Genomic DNA, 19,922 nt, shown 5'->3' with positions numbered 1-19,922 from the left:
AAGAGTGAACGTAGACATTCTAGGAATCAGTGAACTAAAATGGACTGGAATGGGTGAATTTCACTCAGATGACCATTATATCTACTACGGTGGGGAGGAATCCCTTAGAAGAAATGGAGTAGCCATCATGGTCAACAAAAGAGTCTGAAATTCAGTCCTTGGATGCAATCTTAAAAAGGACAGAATGATTTCTGTTCGTTTCCAAGGCAAACCATTAAATATTAGAGTAATCCAAGGTTATGCACCAACCAGTAATGCTGAAGAAGCCGAAGTTGAATGGTTCTATGAAGACCTACAAGACCTTTTAGAACTAACACCCCAAAAAGATGTCCTTTTCATTATAGGGGACTGGAATACAAAAGTAGGAAGTCAAGAAACACCAGGAGTAACAGGCAAATTTGGCCTTGGAGCACGAAAGGAAGCAGGGCAAAGGCTTATATAGTTTTGCCAAGAGAACGTCCTGGTCATATCAAACACCCTCTTCCAACAACACAAGAGAAGACTCTACACATGGACCTCACCAGATGGTCAACACCGAAATCAGATTGATTGTATTCTTTGCTGCCAAAGATGGAGAAGCTCTTTACAGTTAGCAAAAACAAGACCAGGAGCTGATTGTGTCTAAGATCATGAACTCCTTATTGCCAAATTCAGACATAAATTGAAGAAAGTAGGGAAAACCACTAGACCATTCAGATATGACCTAAATCAAATCCCTTATGATTATACAGTAGAAGTGAGAAATAGATTTAAGGTATTAGATCTGATAGATAGACTGCCTGATGAACTATGGACGGAGGTTCATGACGTTGTACAGGAGACAGGGACCAAGATCATGCCCATGGAAAGGAAATTCAAAAAAGCAAAATGACTGTCTGAGAAGGCCTTACAAATACCTGTGAAAAGAAGAGAAGCAAAAAGCAAAGGAGGAAAGGCAAGATATAAGCATCTGACTGCAGAGTTCCAAAGAATAGCAAGGAGAGATAGGAAAGCCTTCCTCAGCGATCAATGCAAAGAAATAGAGGAAAACAACAGAATAGGAAAAACAAGAGATCTCTTCAAGAAAATTAGAGATATCAAGGGAACATTTCATGCAAAGATGGGCTCGATAAAGGACAGAAATGGTATGGACCAAACAGAAGCAGATTTGATGCTTTTGAACTGTGGTGCTGGAGAAGACTCTTGAGAGTCCCTTGGAATACAGGGAGATACAACCAGACCATTCTAGAGGAGATCAATCCTGGCTGTTCATTGGAAGGACTGATGCTTAAGCTGAAACTCCAATACTTTGGCCACCTCATGCGACGAGTTGACTCACTGGAAAAGACTCTGATGCTGGGAGGGATTGGGGGCGGGAGGAGATGGGGAAGACAGAGAATGAGATGGCTGGATGGCATCACCGACTCGATGGACATGAGTTTGAGTGAACTCCAGGAGTTGATGATGGACAGGGAGGCCTGGCATGCTGTGATTCATGGGGTCGCAAAGAGTCGGACACGACTGAACTGAACTGATCTACGGCACAGGAAGATTAAGCAGTTCGCATTGTCACAAAGCACGCAAGTGAAGCTATGATTCGATTGCAGGCCATCTTGTCAGGATTGTATTTTTTGTCCATGACACTATATTTAGACTGTGCTTTCATGGAAAAACTCAAAACATAAATGATGGGGAAATGAGAAGCAGGGTTGGGAATCATGTTGAGTCAAGTGATGCCTGGAGTGTAATATTTAATGAGGCAGTCCCTTTAACAATGGTGCAATGCAGGGTCAGCCCTGAAACTGAGTGCATGCTCTGAGGAGTCTCATTCCTTATTTAGCTCAGACTGTATTCTATTCCTGGCTCTGATGAAAGGAAAAAAAAATGCAAAAATATAATCATCAACAAGTAACTCAATAACTCTACCAAAAACAATTTTTTCTAGGGAGTGTGTTACAACCCTGGCAACTAAAGATTTAAGAACATTATGCCATATTAATAATTATAGTTATAGGACCATAACTTAAACATATTAAAAGTGATAGGTAATTTTATCAACTATATAATATTTAATTATCTCAAATAAGAAAGCAAACAGAAAATTTAAACAATTACTTAATATAACAGATAATAAATAACGGAGTTAGGATTCAAACTTAAGTATGATTTAAAAAATAGGCACTGATTTGCAATCACAGAACCAATGTGCAAATGATCAATATTTCCATCATTGCTAAATCTCAGTATCCTTGTTCAAGAAAAGTGAGTTTAGAAACTGTTATCTGAATTATTATTATTATTTTTTGAGGAACAAAGACATCCGAGAAGCACACAAAACACAGGGTAAAGCATAATAGGAAGTATCTTACACAGCTAGTGAACACATTCCAGGTGACTTCTGTTTTCCCAGAGTGACCCTCTTAATTGCTTCTATCTGTATCTATTCCACAGAACTTTTCCAGAATAAACCCCTCTTATAGCCCCCACATACTATCTTACAGAAATATATGTATTTTATTCCCCTATGTACAATAAAATAAAATATTCTCTCATTTTTTTGTAAACTGCCTAATAATGTGAATTGTATATAAGAACATGTACGATCAAGATCATCAAGTGATAGGAAGGAAATGAAGAATTGAAATATGTAGCTGAAAATACATAAGGAAGGTAATTTCTGTTATATTAATAGTTCTACTGAAGAATGTACAGGAAAGTTATAGAGATATACAGTAAATTTGCCAAAAAATTGTAAATATTTAAGGGAATTCCCTAGAAGTCCAACGATTAGGACTCTGTACTATCACTTCAGTCTCTGGTTGGAGTACTAAGATCCCATAAGCCATGAGACACGGCCACAAAATAATGTAAGTATTTAAAACTGGGATCACGTAGCAATACTGTGGGTCTATCTTCAATGATTATCAGTTTGTCCAATGCCTATGCTGATCAGGGCATTTGGGGTTTCCCTGGTGGCTCAGTTGATAATCCACCTGCACTGTGGGAGACCCGGGTTTGATCCCTGGGTGGGGAAGATCCCCTGGAGAGGGAAATGACAACCCACTCCACTATTCTTGCCTAGGAAATCCTATGGGCGGTGAAGCCTGGTGGGCTACAGTCCATGGGATCAGAGAGTCAGACACAACTGAACGACTAACACTTAAACTTTTTTGAATTTGGACTGTATTCGAAAAGAATGCCCTAAAAGATATTTCAAGGGAGAGTATATGGTGATAACACATGGATTATAAACTGAGAAAGGAGAAATGCATATATAATAAAATTCTTAAATTAGAAACAATTGCATTGATCTTGGAAATCAGTCTGGATATCGTGATACAATTTATAAAACAGGCACTGATCCCTGATGGAAAAATATAAAGCAGATTATATATTTCCACTTTTTCACAGATGGAACACCAAAAAAAAGCACCAGAAGGTAATCTCACTAAACTGATGGAGTTTGTTCTCTTGGACTCTGCTGATGTTCCTCATCTCCAGACATTTTTATCTGGACTGTTCTTACTCATCTATATAATTATCTTGATGGGCAATGGCATCATATTTCTGATAACAAAACTAGACCCTGGTCTGAAGACCCCCATGTATTTTTTCCTTGGCAACTTTTCCCTTTTGGAAATCTGCTGTGTGTCTATTACACTCCTCAGAATGCTCGTTAGTCTTTGGACACAAAGAAGAACAGATTGTTTAGTTGCTTGTGCCACACAAACGTGCTTCATTCTTATACTTGGAGCCACTGATGCTTCCATCTGGCTGTGATGACCTATGACCACTACTTGGCCATTTGTAGCCCTCTGCACTATCCTCTAATCATGAGCTACAAGGTGTGTGACTGGCATGTGCAGCTGGTGGCTGGCTCCTGGATCAGTGGAATCCCAATTCAAATAGGCCAGACAGGACAGATTTTCTCTCTGCCCTTTTGTGGTTCTAACCCTGTCAACCATATCTTCTGTGACATCCCTCCCACACTCAGGCTGGCCTGTGGGCACACTTTTCTGAGTGAAATGTTAGTCTTCACAGTTGCTGCACTGTTTTGGTTCCATTTCTGTTGATACTTGTCTCCTATGGCAAAATCATCTCCACAATCCTTAAATTGCCATCAGCCACAAGTTGGGGCAAAGCCTTTTCCACCTGCTCATCTCATCTTATGGTTGTGGTGTTGTTCTTCAGATCAGGCCTTGTCACATATTTAAGACCCAAACCCCAAGGCTTAGCAGTAACTGACAAAGTGCTTTCTCACTTCTACACGATTGTGATGCCTGTGTTTAAACCCATGATATACAGTCTAAGGAACAAGGATGTCATAATGGCACTGAGACAATGGCCATGCAAATACCTTAGTTCATTCATTGAAATAATAAGTTGTATTTCAGAACTTGATTTCTTATATATTTGTTATAAATATTCAATATTTATCTTAAGCTCAATTTATCTGTCTATAAAGTGTTAGTTATTACCAGAATAAAAATTACTTGTAACACTAAGAGACCTTTCTTTCTCCAGTTGTAAAGTTCTGTATGGGTCAACAAATAACAAATCATTCACTTGGGAATTCTATAACCTTATTGTGAAATGTTCTATTGTAGTAAGAACTTTAGACAAGAATTGCTATAATAGGCCCAGTTGTATTCAGTTCAGTTCAGTTCAGTCACTCAGTCATGTCTGACTCTTTGCGACCCCATGAATCACAGCATGCCAGGCCTCCCTGTCCATCACCAACTCCCGGAGTTCACTCAAACTCATGTCCACAGAGTCGGTGATGCCCTCCAGCCATCTCATTCTCTGTCGTCCCCTTCTCCACCCGCCCCCAATCCCTCCCAGCATCAGAGCCTTTTCCAGTGAGTCAACTCGACGCATGAGGTGGCCAAAGTATTGGAGTTTTAGCTTCAGCATCAGTCTTTCCAATGAACACACAGGATTGATCTCCTTTAGAATGGACTGGTTGGATCTCCTTGCAGTCCAAGGGACTCTCAAGAGTCTTCTCCAGCACCACAGTTCAAAAGCATCAATTCTTCGGCAATCAGCTTTCTTCACAGTCCAACTCTCACATCCATACATGACCACAGGAAAAACCATAGCCTTGACTAGATGGACCTTCGGTGGCAAAGAAATGTCTCTGATTTTTAATATGCTATCTAGGTTGGGCATAACTTTCCTTCCAAGGAGTAAGCGTCTTTTAATTTCATGGATGTAATCAGCATCTGCAGTGATTTTGGAGCCCAGAAAAATAAAGTCTGACACTGTTTCCACTGTTTCCCCATCTATTTCCCATGAAGTGATGGGACCAGATGCCATGATCTTTGTTTTCTGAATGTTGAGCTTCAAGCCAAACTTTTCACTCTCCTCTTTCACTTTCATTAAGAGGCTTTTTAGTTCCTCTTCACTTTCTGCCATAAGGGTGGTGTCATCTGCATATCTGAGATTATTGATATTTCTCCCAGAAATCTTGATTCCAGTTTGTGCTTCTTCCAGCCCAGAGTTCCTCACGATGTACTCTGCATATAAGTTAAATAAGCAGGGTGACAATATACAACCTTGACGTACTCCTTTTCCTATTTGGAACCAGTCTGTTGTTCCATGTCCAGTTCTAACTGTTGCTTCCTGACCTGCATACAGGTTTCTCAAGAGGCAGGTCAGGTGGTCTGGGATTTTACAGACTGTTATATCATTTATTTGAAAGCATATTATTCAGTTCCATAGAGTTGTCACAGAAATTTTAAAAATTAAGAGATATATATTAATTAAAATGTTATGCATAGTTTGGCCCAGCAATTACTCTACAGAAAAATAATTTCTTAGATTGAAAAGTGCCTCTCACTGGGAATGTGTTTTAATAAATGATACTGTACAATGATACTAGTAATTATTAGGCATCATTGATGTGCATATCAGATCAAATCCATAATATGCTTTGTTGAGTTGATAAAAGATATTATTGAAATCTTTACATATAATAAGATGAGCTTGGAAAAAGTGATGAGAATATTCACAAGTCATGGTTTTTTTAAATATATTTTCCTAGAGATGAGAGTGGGGATAGGAAAGTTAGGGGAAAAGGCAAAGGATTTAAATTTTTGTAAAAGTGAGTATCTGCTATAAAAGCACAAGTATTGTACACCTTAAACCTTACACATACACATATTAGAAACGGTCAGTACAAAAATCATCATCGTTGTTAATTATGGAAATCACAGAGTAAATCATTCTATTTTTCCCTTTGTTTTATTGAGATTGTGCAGTTTATTACAATAAGCTTGTGTTATTCAGGTAATCAAAATAACAATAAATTTGTATTCATTCTGGACAAGGAAAATCACAATTATTAGTTCTGTGGTTTATTTCTGTAGTTATATAATTTTCAAAATTCCAAGTATATATAATCATCCTTCATATAGACAGGCAACAGATCATTGCAGAAATATGACTTGTCACCAGTACTCAAAGTTAAAAAATATGATGAAGCTTGAACCATTGCTTTTAAAGTTTATTCCCATAAAAATATATGTCAGTTTTGTTCACATTTATATGGAGCTGGTTATTTCCAGATGGATAGGGAGGTGCAGTACCACTTTCTCCTTGGGAGAAAACAAGCAGATGACATGTGACCAATTCTGATAATAAAGTGAAGGAAAAACCAACTCTTATTGAGAACCAAGTAAACAACAAATTACCAAGATTCTCAGATAATACAGCCATTATAAACTGCTAAAATCTAATGGAAATGATTGAATACAGGGAAGGTTAAAAGAAAGAGAACTATAATAACAGCAACAACAAAATTCCAGGAAAATTTCTAGGCAGAAGTTGGATAAATCCTGAAACTACTATATGTTGAAAAGATTGAGGCAGAAATTAAGAATCCTCTCTTTTTTCTCTCCCTCCTGCCTAATTGAAAAAAAAACAAAACCTTTTTTAGAGAGAAGAGATAACTAACGGGGGGGGGGGCAACATTTAGAAACATTGATATATCAAATAGATGTGACTGGATTTATCTCCTTTTATAGATAAGGGGAAATAACAGTGATATCTTGGAGCATTATCACATTTTTGGGTAGATACTGAAGCTCCACAAGTTAAAAATGTAAGTGGACAGCTTCAGAAATAATTTTCTCTTTGGCTTGGCAACTAACAAACCATATCAAAACTAGTTGCTACATTCAATAGTAATAGCTTGCTAAAAATCTGTATCTGTATCACTTGCTTTTAAAACACAATGAATGTGTGCAATTACTACCTCTGTTTTGTAAATTATAAATATATTCCGTTCAGTTCAGTTCAGTCACTCAGTCGTGTCCAACTCTTTGTGACCCCATGAATCACAGCACGCCAGGCTTCCCTGTCCATCACCAACTCCCGGAGTTCACTCAAACTCATGTCCATAGAGTCGGTGATGTCATCCAGCCATTTCATTCTCTGTCCTCGCCTCCTCCTCCCACTCTCAATCCCTCCTAGCATCAGACTCTTTTCCAGTGAGTCAACTCGTCGCATGAAGTGGCCAAATTATCAGAGTTTCAGCTTTAGCATCAGTCCTTCCAATGAACACCCAGGATTGATCTCCTTAAGAATGGACTGGTTGGCTCTCCGTGCAGTCCAAGGGACTCTCAAGAGTCTTCTCCAGCACCACAGTTCAAAGGCATCAATTCTTCGGCCATCAGCTTTCTTTACAGTCCAACTCTCACATCCACACATGACCACTGGAAAAAACAACCTTGACTAGACGGACCTTGGTTGGCAAAGTAATGTCTCTGCTTTTTAATATACTATCTAGGTTGGTCATGACTTTCCTTCCAAGGAGCAAGCGTCTTTTAATTTCATGGCTGCAATCAGCATCTGCAGTGATTTTGGAGCCCAAAAAAATAAAGTTTGACACTGTTTCCACTGTTTTTCCATCTATTTCCCATGAAGTGATGGGACCAGATGCCATGATCTTTGTTTTCTGAATGTTGAGCTTCAAGCCAACCTTTTCACTCTCCTCTTTCACTTTCATCAAGAGGCATTTTAGTTCCTCCTCACTTTCTGCCATAAGGGTGGTGTCATCTGCATATATGAGGTTATTCATATTTCTCCCGGCTATCTTGATTCCAGCTTGTGCTTCTTCCAGCCCACCGTTCCTCATGATAAGCAGGGTGACAATGTACAACCTTGACGAACTCCTTTTCCTATTTGGAACCAGTCTGTTGTTCCATGTCCAGTTCTAACTGTTGCTTCCTGACCTGCATACAGGTTTCTGAAGAGACAGGTCAGGTGGTCTGGTATTCCCATCTCTTTCAGAATTTTCCACAATTTATTGTGATCCACCGTCAAAGGCTTTGGCATTATCAATGAAGCAGAAATAGATGTTTTTCTGTAACTCTCTTGCTTTCTCCATGATCCAGCAGATGTTGACAATTTGATCTCTGGTGCCTCTGCCTGTTCTAAAACCTGCTTGAACATCTGGCAGTTCACTGTTCACATATTGCTGAAGCCTGGCTTGGAGAATTTTGAGCATGACTTTACTAGCGTGTGAGATGAAAAGAAATGCAAAAAAGTAAAATGGCTGTTTGAGGAGGCCTTACAAAGAGCTGTGAAAAAAAAGAGAAGTGAAAAGCAATGGAGAAAAGGAAAGATATAAGCATCTGAATGCAGAGTTCCAAAAAATACCAAGGAGAGATAAGAAAGCCTTCCTCGGCGATTGGTGCAAAGAAATAGAGGAAAACAACATAATAGGAAAAACAAGATATGTCTTCAAGAAAATTAGAGATGCCAAGGGAACATTTCATGCAAAGATGGGCTCGATAAAGACAGAAATGGTATGGACCTAACAGAAGCAGACGATATTAGGAAGAGGTGGCAAGAATACACAGAACTGTACAAAAAGATCTCCAAGACCAAGATAATCCTGATGGCATGATCGCTCACCTAGAGCCAGACATCATGGAATGTAAAGTCAAGTGGGCCTTAGAGAGCATCACTACGAACAAAGCTAGTGGAGGTGATGGAATTCCAGTTCAGCAATTTCAAATCCTGAAAAATGATGCTGTGAAAGTGCTGCACTCAATATGCCAGCAAATTTGGAAAACTCAGCAGTGGCCACAGGTTTGGAAAATGTCAGTCTTCATTCCAATCCCAAAGAAAGTCAATGCCAAAGAAAGTTCAAACTACCACACAATTGCATTCATCTCACACACTAGTAAAGTCATGCTCAAATAAATATCTTTATTAGCAAGATAATCTTTTGTTACTACTTTGCATTTTGCCATTTCCAGAACAAGTCACTTATAATTCTGAGAAACTAAGCACACACAGTTTTATTATTTAGAAACACAAAAACAGATATTCATTTATGTAGGCCTACATGCTTGTCACTGTGTGTGTGTGTGTTTACTTTAGGAGAATATCATTCTTGTGCACTGAAGCCAACTGACAACGAAGGATGAGAAGGTCAATAATATGTGCAAAATCTTTCCAAGATTAATAGTCTGATTCAGGGAAAGTGAAAAGTGAATATGTCTTCATTGTGCATCTGGATTGTATTAATAGCTATGGATTGCTAGCTGGAGAAGAATATTCAGGGAATAATGGTAGACATCTTCTCTTTCTTCTTTTAAAGATATCTGCATATTTATATTTATATAAGTATCATACGTATAATTGTTTCTTGGAATAGTGTTTTGCTATATGTAACATTTATATTGATAACTATTTCTTTAGCTGTGACATGAAAGCATATAAGCTTATTTCACTATCTTATAATTAGTACAGAGAACATATATAATAGAATAATAGAACTGGAAGATAAAGAGAAGGTGAACAGATGGTCTTAGGGAAGAGTTGGAAAAAATATAAATTATGAAACAAACTTTTAGAGAGATGTTAAAATTTCAAAAAGTAAGATGATTGATCTTTGCCATAATAAGCTTTACACACAAAAGATATACATATTTATATATGTACATTTATATTTTGTGTTTAAAGCATTTAGATAGATGATAGATACATAGATAAAAAGAGTTTGTGTATGTGCATGTAATAACACAGATGCGAACTTCCCTAGGTGGATTCATTGAAGTAATTATATTTAAAATGATTAAGGTTGTCATATATGGCCTTCCCCAGTGGCTCAGTTGTAAAGAATCTGCCTGAAGTGCAGGAACTGTAGGAGACGTGGGTTTGATCCCTGGATTGGAAGATATCTTGGAGAAGGGCATGGCAACCCATTCCAGTATTCTTGCCAGGAGGAGGAGCCTAGCTGGCTACAGACCACAGGGTGACACAATCAGACACAACTGAAGTGACTTAGCATGCACACACAAGGTTGTCACATATATATATTGCTGTTGCTATTCAGTCGCTCAGTTGTGTCCGACTCTTTGTGAGCCCATGGACTGCAGCACGCCAGGTTTCCCTGTCTTTCACCATCTCCCGGAGCTTGTTCAAACTCATGTCCATAGAATTGGTGATGCCATCCAACCATCTTGTCCTCTGTCATCCCCTTCTCCTCCTCCCCTCAATCTTTCCCAGCATCAGGGTCTTTTCTAATGAGTCAGCTCTTCGCATCAGGTGGCCAAAGTATTGGAGCTTTAGCTTCAGCATCAGTCCCTGCAATGAATAATCAGGATTGATTTCTTTTAGGATTGACTGGTTTGATCTTCTTGCAGTCCAAGGTACTCTCAAGAGTCTTCTCCAACACCACAACTTAAAAGCATCAATTCTTCTGCACTCAGCCTTCCTTATAAAATGTGTCTTTGAGGATCATTATTCTGTGACAGCCAACATACTTGAAAAAAACAGAGAATCAATTAATAACTGCCTCATATATTGCATTTCCATACTAAAAGTATGTGTAAACATTAGCAAATTGCTGGATATCTTCAGTTCAGTTCAGTTCAGTTCAGTTAAGTCGCTCAGTCATGTCCGACTCTCTCAGACCCCATGAATCACAGCACGCCAGGCCTCCCTGTCCATCACCAACTCCCGGAGTTCACTCAAACTCATGTCCATCAAGTCGGTGATGCCATTCAGCCATCTCATTCTCTGTCGTCCCCTTCTCCTCCCGCCCCCAACCTTTCCCAGCATCAGAGTCTTTTCCAGTGAGTCAACGCGTCGCATGAGGTGGCCAAAGTATTGGAGTTTCAACTTTAGCATCAGTCCTTCCAATGAACACCCAGGGTTGATCTCCTTTAGAATGGACTGGTTGGATCTCCTTGCAGTCCAAGGGACTCTCCAGAGTCTTCTCCCGCACCACAGTTCAAAAGCATCAATTCTTCGGCGATCAGCTTTCTTCACAGTCCAACTCTCACATCCATACATGACCATGGGAAAAACCATAGCCTTGACTAGACGGACTTTGGTTGGCAAAGTAATGTCTCAGCTTTTTAATATACTATCTAGGTTGGTCATAAGTTTCCTATCTTAGATCAAATAAAAAGAGAAAGAGCCTTGAGATAATCTCTGTCCTTTTCTTTCAAGTGAGGTCTCATTTAGAATTGTAAATAAAATAAAATGACCAACAAAAAGCTGTCTACTCTTTTTCAGTGGGATAAAGAATGATAGATGACAATGAAAAACATATTAGGAAAAAATAATTAATGAATTAAAGAATGTTTCTAGAATCTTGAAAATCAAGTGATGAGAATCAAGAAAGGAAAGGAGATAGAAGAATATGTGTTCTATAGAAATTCAGTGCAAAATTAAATATTCCATGTCAGCAAATAGTGGCAGGTGCTGTAAATGAAGGATAAGAGCAGCTATTTCTTCATGCATGCATATCATGAGACACTAATGCAGAATGAACTCTGCCTGAAGGTTTAAGAAGGCAGGGAAGTGTGAACATTGTTGTAAGAGAATTTGTATTAATAATATTGTTAAAAATAATTTCAATATTTAAATGAGTAGGCTTTATTCTATGGAAAACTAGAGGTTGGCAAATGCTTCCTTCTCCAAGATTTTTAAAATTTGCAAAAGACTCCTTGAATCCAGGATATTGTGTTCATTGCTTTGACATAATTAATGGTAGTAGGTGTTATTGCTATTTTATAGACAGAGAAATTGATACAAAAAGAACAGTTGAGATACTTTAGAATGCACAGATTATAATAAATTCAAAACAAAAATCAGTTATCTTAATTATAGGACTGATACTGTTTCATTTCATTACAATTTGCTTATCTAAGAGTTAAGGGAAAGAATTACTATTGTTGTTCAGTCTCAAAGTCATGTCCAGCTGTTTGTGACCCTATGGACTATAGTGTGGCAGGCTCCTCTGTCCTCCACTGTCTCCCAGAGTTTGTTCAAGTTCATGCCCATTGAGCCCATGATGCTATCTAATTATCTCATCCTCTGCCACCTCCTTTTCCTTTAGCCTTCAATCTTTCCCAGCATCAGGGTCTTTTCCAATGAGTTGGTTCCTTGCATCAGGTGGCCAGTATTGGAGCTTCAAATTTGGCATCAGCCCTTCCGATGAATATTCAGGGTTGATTTCCTTTAGGACTGACTGGTTTGACCTAATTTCATCCAAGAGACTTCTTTAGTGTCATAGTTTAAAAGGGAAAGAATAGCAATCCCATAACTATTATATCGGAGAAGGCAATGGCACTCCACTCCAATACTCTTGCCTGGAAAATCCCATGGATGGAGGAGCCTGGTAGGCTGCAGTCCATGGGGTCGCTAAGAGTCGGATACGACTGAGCGACTTCACTTTCACTTTTCACTTGCATGCATTGGAGAAGGAAATGGCAACCCACTCCAGTGTTCTTGCCTGGAGAATCCCAGGGACGGGGTAGCCTGGTGGGCTGCCGTCTATGGGGTCGCACAGAGTTGGACACTACTGAAGCGACTTAGCAGCAGCAGCAACTATTATATCTTCACTTTCTTTATCACCATCAGTAATGTATTTAATTTTTGACACATGCAAAAAATAGATGAAGTAGGTTAAGATATTTACACTCATGTGTGCATACTCAATCACTCGGTCACGTCTGAACCCTGGTAACTCATGGACTATATAGCCCCCTAGGCTACTCTGTCCATGGAATTTTTCATGCAAGAATATTGCAGTGAATTGTCATTTACTTCTCCAGGAGATCTTCCCGACCCAGGAATCGAACCTGTATCTCCTTCATTGGCAGGCAAATTCTATACCAATGAAACACCTAGGAATCCTCACAAGCCCTAGAAAAATAAAAATCCAAATTTATAAATCAAATGTTATAATTAAACTGTTAACTCTTTTAAAGAGAAATTACTCTGAATGAAGAAAATCTACAAAAGAAATTAAACCTATAAGGTGACATTATCATTAGATAAATAACTGATGCTGTCTACAAGTATTAGTAATAATTTTTAGTTATAGAGACTGAGTATCCCTTGAGTTACACATTCGAAAGACAGAAGCAGCTATATAGTGAAGTGGTGATAAATTCTCTCTTTTTTCTTTCCTGTTAGGATATTTATGATGGAATAATTCTTGATTTTATCTGTACCCTCTGGTTAACTTCATATACATTGCTGAAAGATCAACTGGTAAAGGTATAAAGATAACTAACCTTTTTTAATAAATAAAAAAAGGTTAGTTATATTTATGCTAATTTAAATACAGCTTATAGGGAGGGAGTGTTAGGCATTTTTTATGTATATATTACTATTTGTTATATTAAGTAATTGTGTGTGAATCTTTGCTTGGAAAGTGAAAGTTGCTCAGTCGTGTCGGATTCTTTGCAACCCCAGAGACTATACAGTCCATGGAATTCTTAAGGCCAGAATACTGGAATGGGTTGGCTTTCCCTTCATCAGGGGATGTTCCCAACGCAGGGATCGAACCCAGGTCTCCCACATTGTGGGCAGATTCTTTATCAGCTGAGCCATAAGGGAAGCCCAAGAATACTGGAGTGGGTAGTCTATCCCTTCTCCAGGGTATCTTCCTGACCCTGTAATTGAAATGGGGTCTCCTGAATTGCAGGTGGATTCTTTAACATCTGAGCTATCAGGGAAGCTCTGAATTTTCATCTAAATTACTAATCTGTTCCTTGATATTAAGTGTAAAAAAAGAATTCATACACAGATTTTCTTTCTCATTGCAACTTTGTTAATTAAGTAAGCTCTAGCAAAGATTCTAAGTACGAAATGCATTTTGGAAATTGTTATGAAGCACAGTAATGAAAGCAGTATGACAGCCTGTCAGATGTTTGATATTCAATTTTTATCACTCTTGGAAGAAGTGGAAAGAAAAGATCCAGATATACAGCTCCCTCTGATTACACATGGAACAATTTTCTTAATTTATACTGAGAAAGTGAATGCAATAAAAGGTTTTCATTCTATTTTAAAATTACTGTTCATAAATATATGACTTTTAATTTAGTCTTGTGTTCATTCCTCATCACATATCTAATAAAAAATCTCCCATGAAAAATGAATGTGTCACAAATACAAATGGTAGTACCAGCATATTTGTAAATAATTTACCAGTTATCAAAGCAAAGTATATTTTTTTCTACACATTTTAAGCAAACTTCTAGCGGTTTACTTATCTGAAAGTGTTGAGTTCAGTTCAGTCGCTCAGTTGTGTCTGACTCTTTGCTACCCCATTAATCACAGCATGCCAGGCCTCCCTGTCCATCACCAACTCCCAGAGTTCACTCAAACTCACCTCCATCGAGTCGATGATGCCATCCAGCCATCTCATTCTCTCTTGTCCCCTTCTCATCCTGCCCCCAATCCCTCCCAGCATCAGAGTCTTTTCCAGTGCGTCAACTCGTCGCATGACGTGGCCAAAGTATTGGAGTTTCAGCTTTAGCATCAGTCCTTCCAATGAACCCAGGATTGATCTTTAGAATGGACTGGTTGGATCTCCTTGCAGTCCAAGGGACTCTCAAGAGTCTTCTCCCGCACCACAGTTCAAAGGCATCAATTTTTCGGCAATCAGCTTTCTTCACAGTCCAACTCTCACATCCATACATGACCACGGGAAAAACCATTGCCTTGACTAGACGGATCTCGGTTGGCAAAGTAATGTCTCTGCTTTTTAATATGCTGTCTAGGTTGGTCATAACTTTCCTTCCAAGGAGTAAGCGTCTTTTAACTCCATGGCTTCAATCAGCATCCACAGTGATTTTGGAGCCCCCAAAAATAAAGTCTGACACTGTTTCCACTGTTTCCCCATCTATTTCCCATGAAGTGATCGGATCAGATGCCATGATCTTAGTTTTCTGAAATGTTATAGTTGGGTAAATTTAAAATGGCTATGAAAAAGTGGATTTGTCTTAAAGAATAAAACACAATTAATAAATTTTCTTATTTAAAATATAGTCAAAATGACTTCAGGCAGAAAATCCAAACTACGTAATAATTGTAAATGACAACATAATAATTAGGAATACTTAACACTAAGATCCGTCTAGTCAAGGCTATGGTTTTTCCCGTGGTCATGTATGGATGTGAGAGTTGGACTGTGAAGAAAGCTGATCGCCGAAGAATTGATGCTTTTGAACTGTGGTGCGGGAGAAGACTCTGGAGAGTCCCTTGGACTGCAAGGAGATCCAACCAGTCTATTCTAAAGGAGATCAGTCCTGGGTATTCATTGGAAGGACTGATGCTAAAGCTGAAACTCCAATACTTTGGCCACCTCATGCGACGCGTTGACTCACTGGAAAAGACTCTGATGCCAGGAAAGGTTGGGGGCGGGAGGAGAAGGGGACGACAGAGAATGAGATGGCTGGATGGCATCAGCAACTCGATGGACATGAGTGTGAGTGAACTCCGGGAGTTGGTGATGGACAGGGAGGCCTGGCATGCTGTGATTCATGGGGTCGCAGAGAGTCGGACACGACTGAGCGACTGAACTGAACTGAACTGAACTGAACACTATCAGTGAACATGGGAAGAGTGAAATTAAACTATATTTCTGTGAGCCCTCTGAGACAAATATTGAAAAACGACCTTTCACATCTCTGCAGTGTTTTCTTAAGCAATAGTTTTTTCAAAACTGCAATCACATCCTTATTCCTAAGACTGTATATCAAGGTGTTAAACACTGGCGTCACAGCAGTGTAGGAAACAGAGAGCATTTTGTCGGTTCCTGCGGAATGATTTGATTTGGGGCATAAATAAGTAATAGTCAAGGAACCAGAGAATAAAAGCACAACGGTGAGATGGGAAGAGCAGGTGGAGAAGGCTTTGGACCAACCTGTGGCTGAGCACAGCTTTCATATGGCAGAAATGATTTTGACATCAAAGCCCAGTATCAGGAGGAAAGGAATCGTGGCAAACAGCACAGCAACCAAGAGACACACATTTCATTAAGCGCAGTGTCCGCACAGGGCACGGTGATCAATGGGGAATGTCACAGAAGAAGCGGTCGATCTGGTGTGAAGCACAGAACAGCAGTAAGTACACCCGGCATGTCTGTGCTGTCCGGACTGGAATTCCCGCACCCAGGCGCCAGCAGCCGACTGCAGGCCGGTCCTGTGGGTTGTGAGGGAAGGGCGTGCAGAGGCTGCACGTGGATGCTCAGGGCCCAGGCCTCGCCCCCAGGAGGAGCGCCCCCGGGGCTCCCAGAGCAAGGAAGAGGAGCCTCTGATGGCACAGAGGCTGCACATGGACGCACAGGGCACAGAACTCGCTCCCAGGAGGAGCGTCCCCGGGGCTCCTGGAGCAAGGAAGAAGTGCGTCAGTTGGCACAGCTCAGCGAAGAAACACTTCTGTCCTGAGTCCAAAGGGTCACTAGAATCATAGGGAGAGTGACAGATACGTAACCGATTTCGAGTGACGAAAAATTTGCAAGGAAAAACTACAGGGGCGTCTGGAGCACAGCGTCTACCGTCGTGATTATTCTGTTAAGATGAATATGTAGATGAGAAAGAAAATTCCAAATAGATGTCCCTGGAGGTTAGGAAGATCCAAAAATCCCAGGAGAACAAATGCCATGACTGGAGAGAAATTGCCTTCTGCTGTTTGGTCTCCTGAAAGCACCTGCAATATATATATATATAAAATCAATGTAAAGTCCTCTATCTCTCTGAGTTGCAGTTTGCCAAGTGATAAAATGTGTACACTGCACTTTCAAAACTCACTAATTTGAGTTCTAAAAAAGCATCTAAACTTGATATTAAGCCGTAGTTTAAAGAAATTCATTCTTTTACAAAAAACAATCCATCAGAAAAGAGTAGTATCAGGAATTAGGTCTGCTGATAGATGGCTGTATTTTCCCGTTACTGATAATGAAATAATCGATGCTGCATTCTGTAATTCAGCTTTGTGAGATGAATTTATAGCCAGAAATCTGACAATTTTATTTAGAAGACCTTTCCATCAATTCTCCTTTCTCATGTTATTTCTTTTGAATTGCATTTATTTATATTTTGATTTAAGCTATCAAATATTTTTGAGTCATCATGCAACTATAATTTAAAAATAAGCCAGAAAAAGTGATTTGGGGAATGACCTTTGTGATTTTTTTTTGTGTTGTTATAGTTGGTATAGTCAGTTTATTTCAACTGAAACAGTCATAAAGAACTCAGCCAAAGAGGTATTAATCACATCTCAAATACTGATTTTGCATTTGAGTGGTAATTCCTGCAATTGACAGCCATGCTTTCAATAAATTTCAACTTAAAAATGCTATATAAATAGTCTAAGATCAAAGCAAACGGAAGGCATTATTAAGACAATTTTAGGCATGTACAACTCAAAATCCAAGTTACTTTTACTGCAACAGGTAATTTCAGGGGAACATAGAATGTATCATTTATATATACTTCTCCTTCCTGGGAACTAACATATATAAATAACCCAATAAGTATTTGATTTATGAATGGATAACAGTATCCAATGTTAATTAGATTACTATATCCTCCACTAATGATTTACCAATGGGATGCACTATTCTCATTATTGTGTTTTGTGTTCACCTCTCTCTCTGCACATTGAAGTCTTGTCTTAATTCTTCTCCAATACTGTAAAAATAACCTTCTTCCATATTTTTCTTAAGTATTTTGGGAAAATCAAATCAGAGAAAAGTAAAAATAGCAATTGAAAAACAAGTTGGAAATTAGCAGTCTACAACTGAGTACTAATTTGCTTAACTAAGATTTGAGACAAGTTCTTAATAAGATGCAATGATAAGTAATTTTTGAAATTTCCACATGTATTATGAATATTAAATAGAAATTGCATCATAAAACCTTTTGAAATGTAGAGAAGTTCTTAAACAATTTCTATCCAATTTCTAATTCCCTCCGTAAATATTATAGTAGCATAAAATCTTTCCTTCATATAAAAATACCGAGGATTTTCTCCATGAATTTGGAATGTTTTCCAGGTGGTGTCAGGGAAACCATTCATGCATGGTTTTATTATAATACTGAAAAATATTATGTGTTCATCTATGACAGCAAACGATGTATATATTGATCACACGTTGTGTTGGACTCATTATTTCTGTTTTAATAACCTAAAACACTAAGAACGGAGTTACGAAGAAAAAGTGTACAAACCGAACAGTTAGTGACTACAAATTCCAAGTCCACTATTTATTTCAGACTTTGATTAACAGTTTCTATTTTTGTTAAATGATTTTATGTTTACTTTCCAAAACAGTTTAATTGAAATTACAGTGTTATGCAATACAGAGGGGTTTCCCACATGGCACTAGTGGTAAACAATCCACCTGCCAGTGCAGGAGATGCAAGAGTTGCAGGTTCGATCCCTGAGTCTGGAAGATTGCCTGGAGGAGGAGATAGTAGCCCTCTCCAGCATTCTTGCCTGGAAAATTCCATGGACAGAGGAGCCTGATGGGCTAAAGTCTAGGAGATTGCAAAGAGTCAGACACAACTGAGCATGCATTCACACATGCAATATAGAGATGGTGTTATTATCCACCACATCTATTATAAGGCTCTCCACATTTTATTTTCTCAAATGATACTTAGGCAATAAAATGATTATGAGCTGGATGAAATTCAAGCAACATAGAGAAAAGAAAGAAGAGGACGAGAGAAAGAGAGCGGGAGAGATGGGGAAGGAGGAAAGAAAGAAGGAAGAAGGGTGGGAAGGAGAGAGGGAGGAAAAGAAAGAAGGGAGAGAAAGATATGGAAATATCACAACCTATGAATTATTCTCAGTATTTTCATAACAAAATATTCACCTTAGTCAATCCCTGGTGGCTCAGCAATAAAGAATCCACCTGTAATGGAGGAGACATGGGTCCAATCTCTGGGTCAGGAAGATCCCCTGGGGAAATCTCTTGGATGGAGGAGTCTGTTGGGCTGCAGTCCATGGGGATCGCAAGAGTCAGACAGGATAGTGACTAAACCAGCACCGGTGTTTTCAATCTACACCTAATACTGGACATGAAAGTAGTATTGTGATTTGATTGTATACTTATAGCCCTTCACTGTAGATGGAGAAAGGCAGTGTCACGTCATTACTCTAAAATTAATTCTACTCAAACTTTTCTTTTGCAGAAGTCCTTCCAAGTGAACAGTAAACAGGCTTGATTCTTTTAATTGAGGCTTTGTGTTTGTTTGTTTTTCCTTTAGGTTGGCTTCTTTTCTTAGGGACACAGGCCAATTTCTCTTTTACTTAGCTAATGACCTCAGGGCTCTAACTCCCTCTGGATGAGGACAAAGACAGTTATATCTGTAGTCTGATTTTGTAGTATTTGTTTAATCAGAAAAGTCTAACATCAATGATTTTTCTTTTAATGCCTTAAAATGTTAGATTCCATTCAAGAGGACTTTCCTGTTGCCTCAGATGGTAAAGAGTCTGCCTGCAGTGCAGGAGACCTGGGTTTGAACATTGGGTTAGGTAGAACCACTTGAGAAGGGAATAGCTACTGAAGACTCCAATATTCTGGTGGGAAAATTCCATGGAAAGAGGAGCCTGGTGGGCTACAGTCCATGAGGAGAAAGAGTTGGACACAACTGAGCAACTAATACTTTTCAAAA

At 38.9% G+C, this 19,922-nt stretch overlaps 1 pseudogene; it reads left to right on the top strand.

The window, feature by feature from the left end:
* Positions 1 to 3,390: 3,390 nt before the first annotated feature.
* On the top strand, positions 3,391 to 16,685 carry LOC148775531 (olfactory receptor 10AG1-like; annotated as a pseudogene).
* Positions 16,686 to 19,922: the final 3,237 nt, after the last annotated feature.

Source organism: Moschus berezovskii, chromosome 14 (assembly GCF_049115385.1).
Source record: "Moschus berezovskii isolate FMDL1 chromosome 14, NW_MosBer_1.0, whole genome shotgun sequence".
Lineage (NCBI taxonomy): Eukaryota > Metazoa > Chordata > Mammalia > Artiodactyla > Moschidae > Moschus > Moschus berezovskii.
This window is presented reverse-complemented; position numbering and strand designations above follow the sequence as displayed.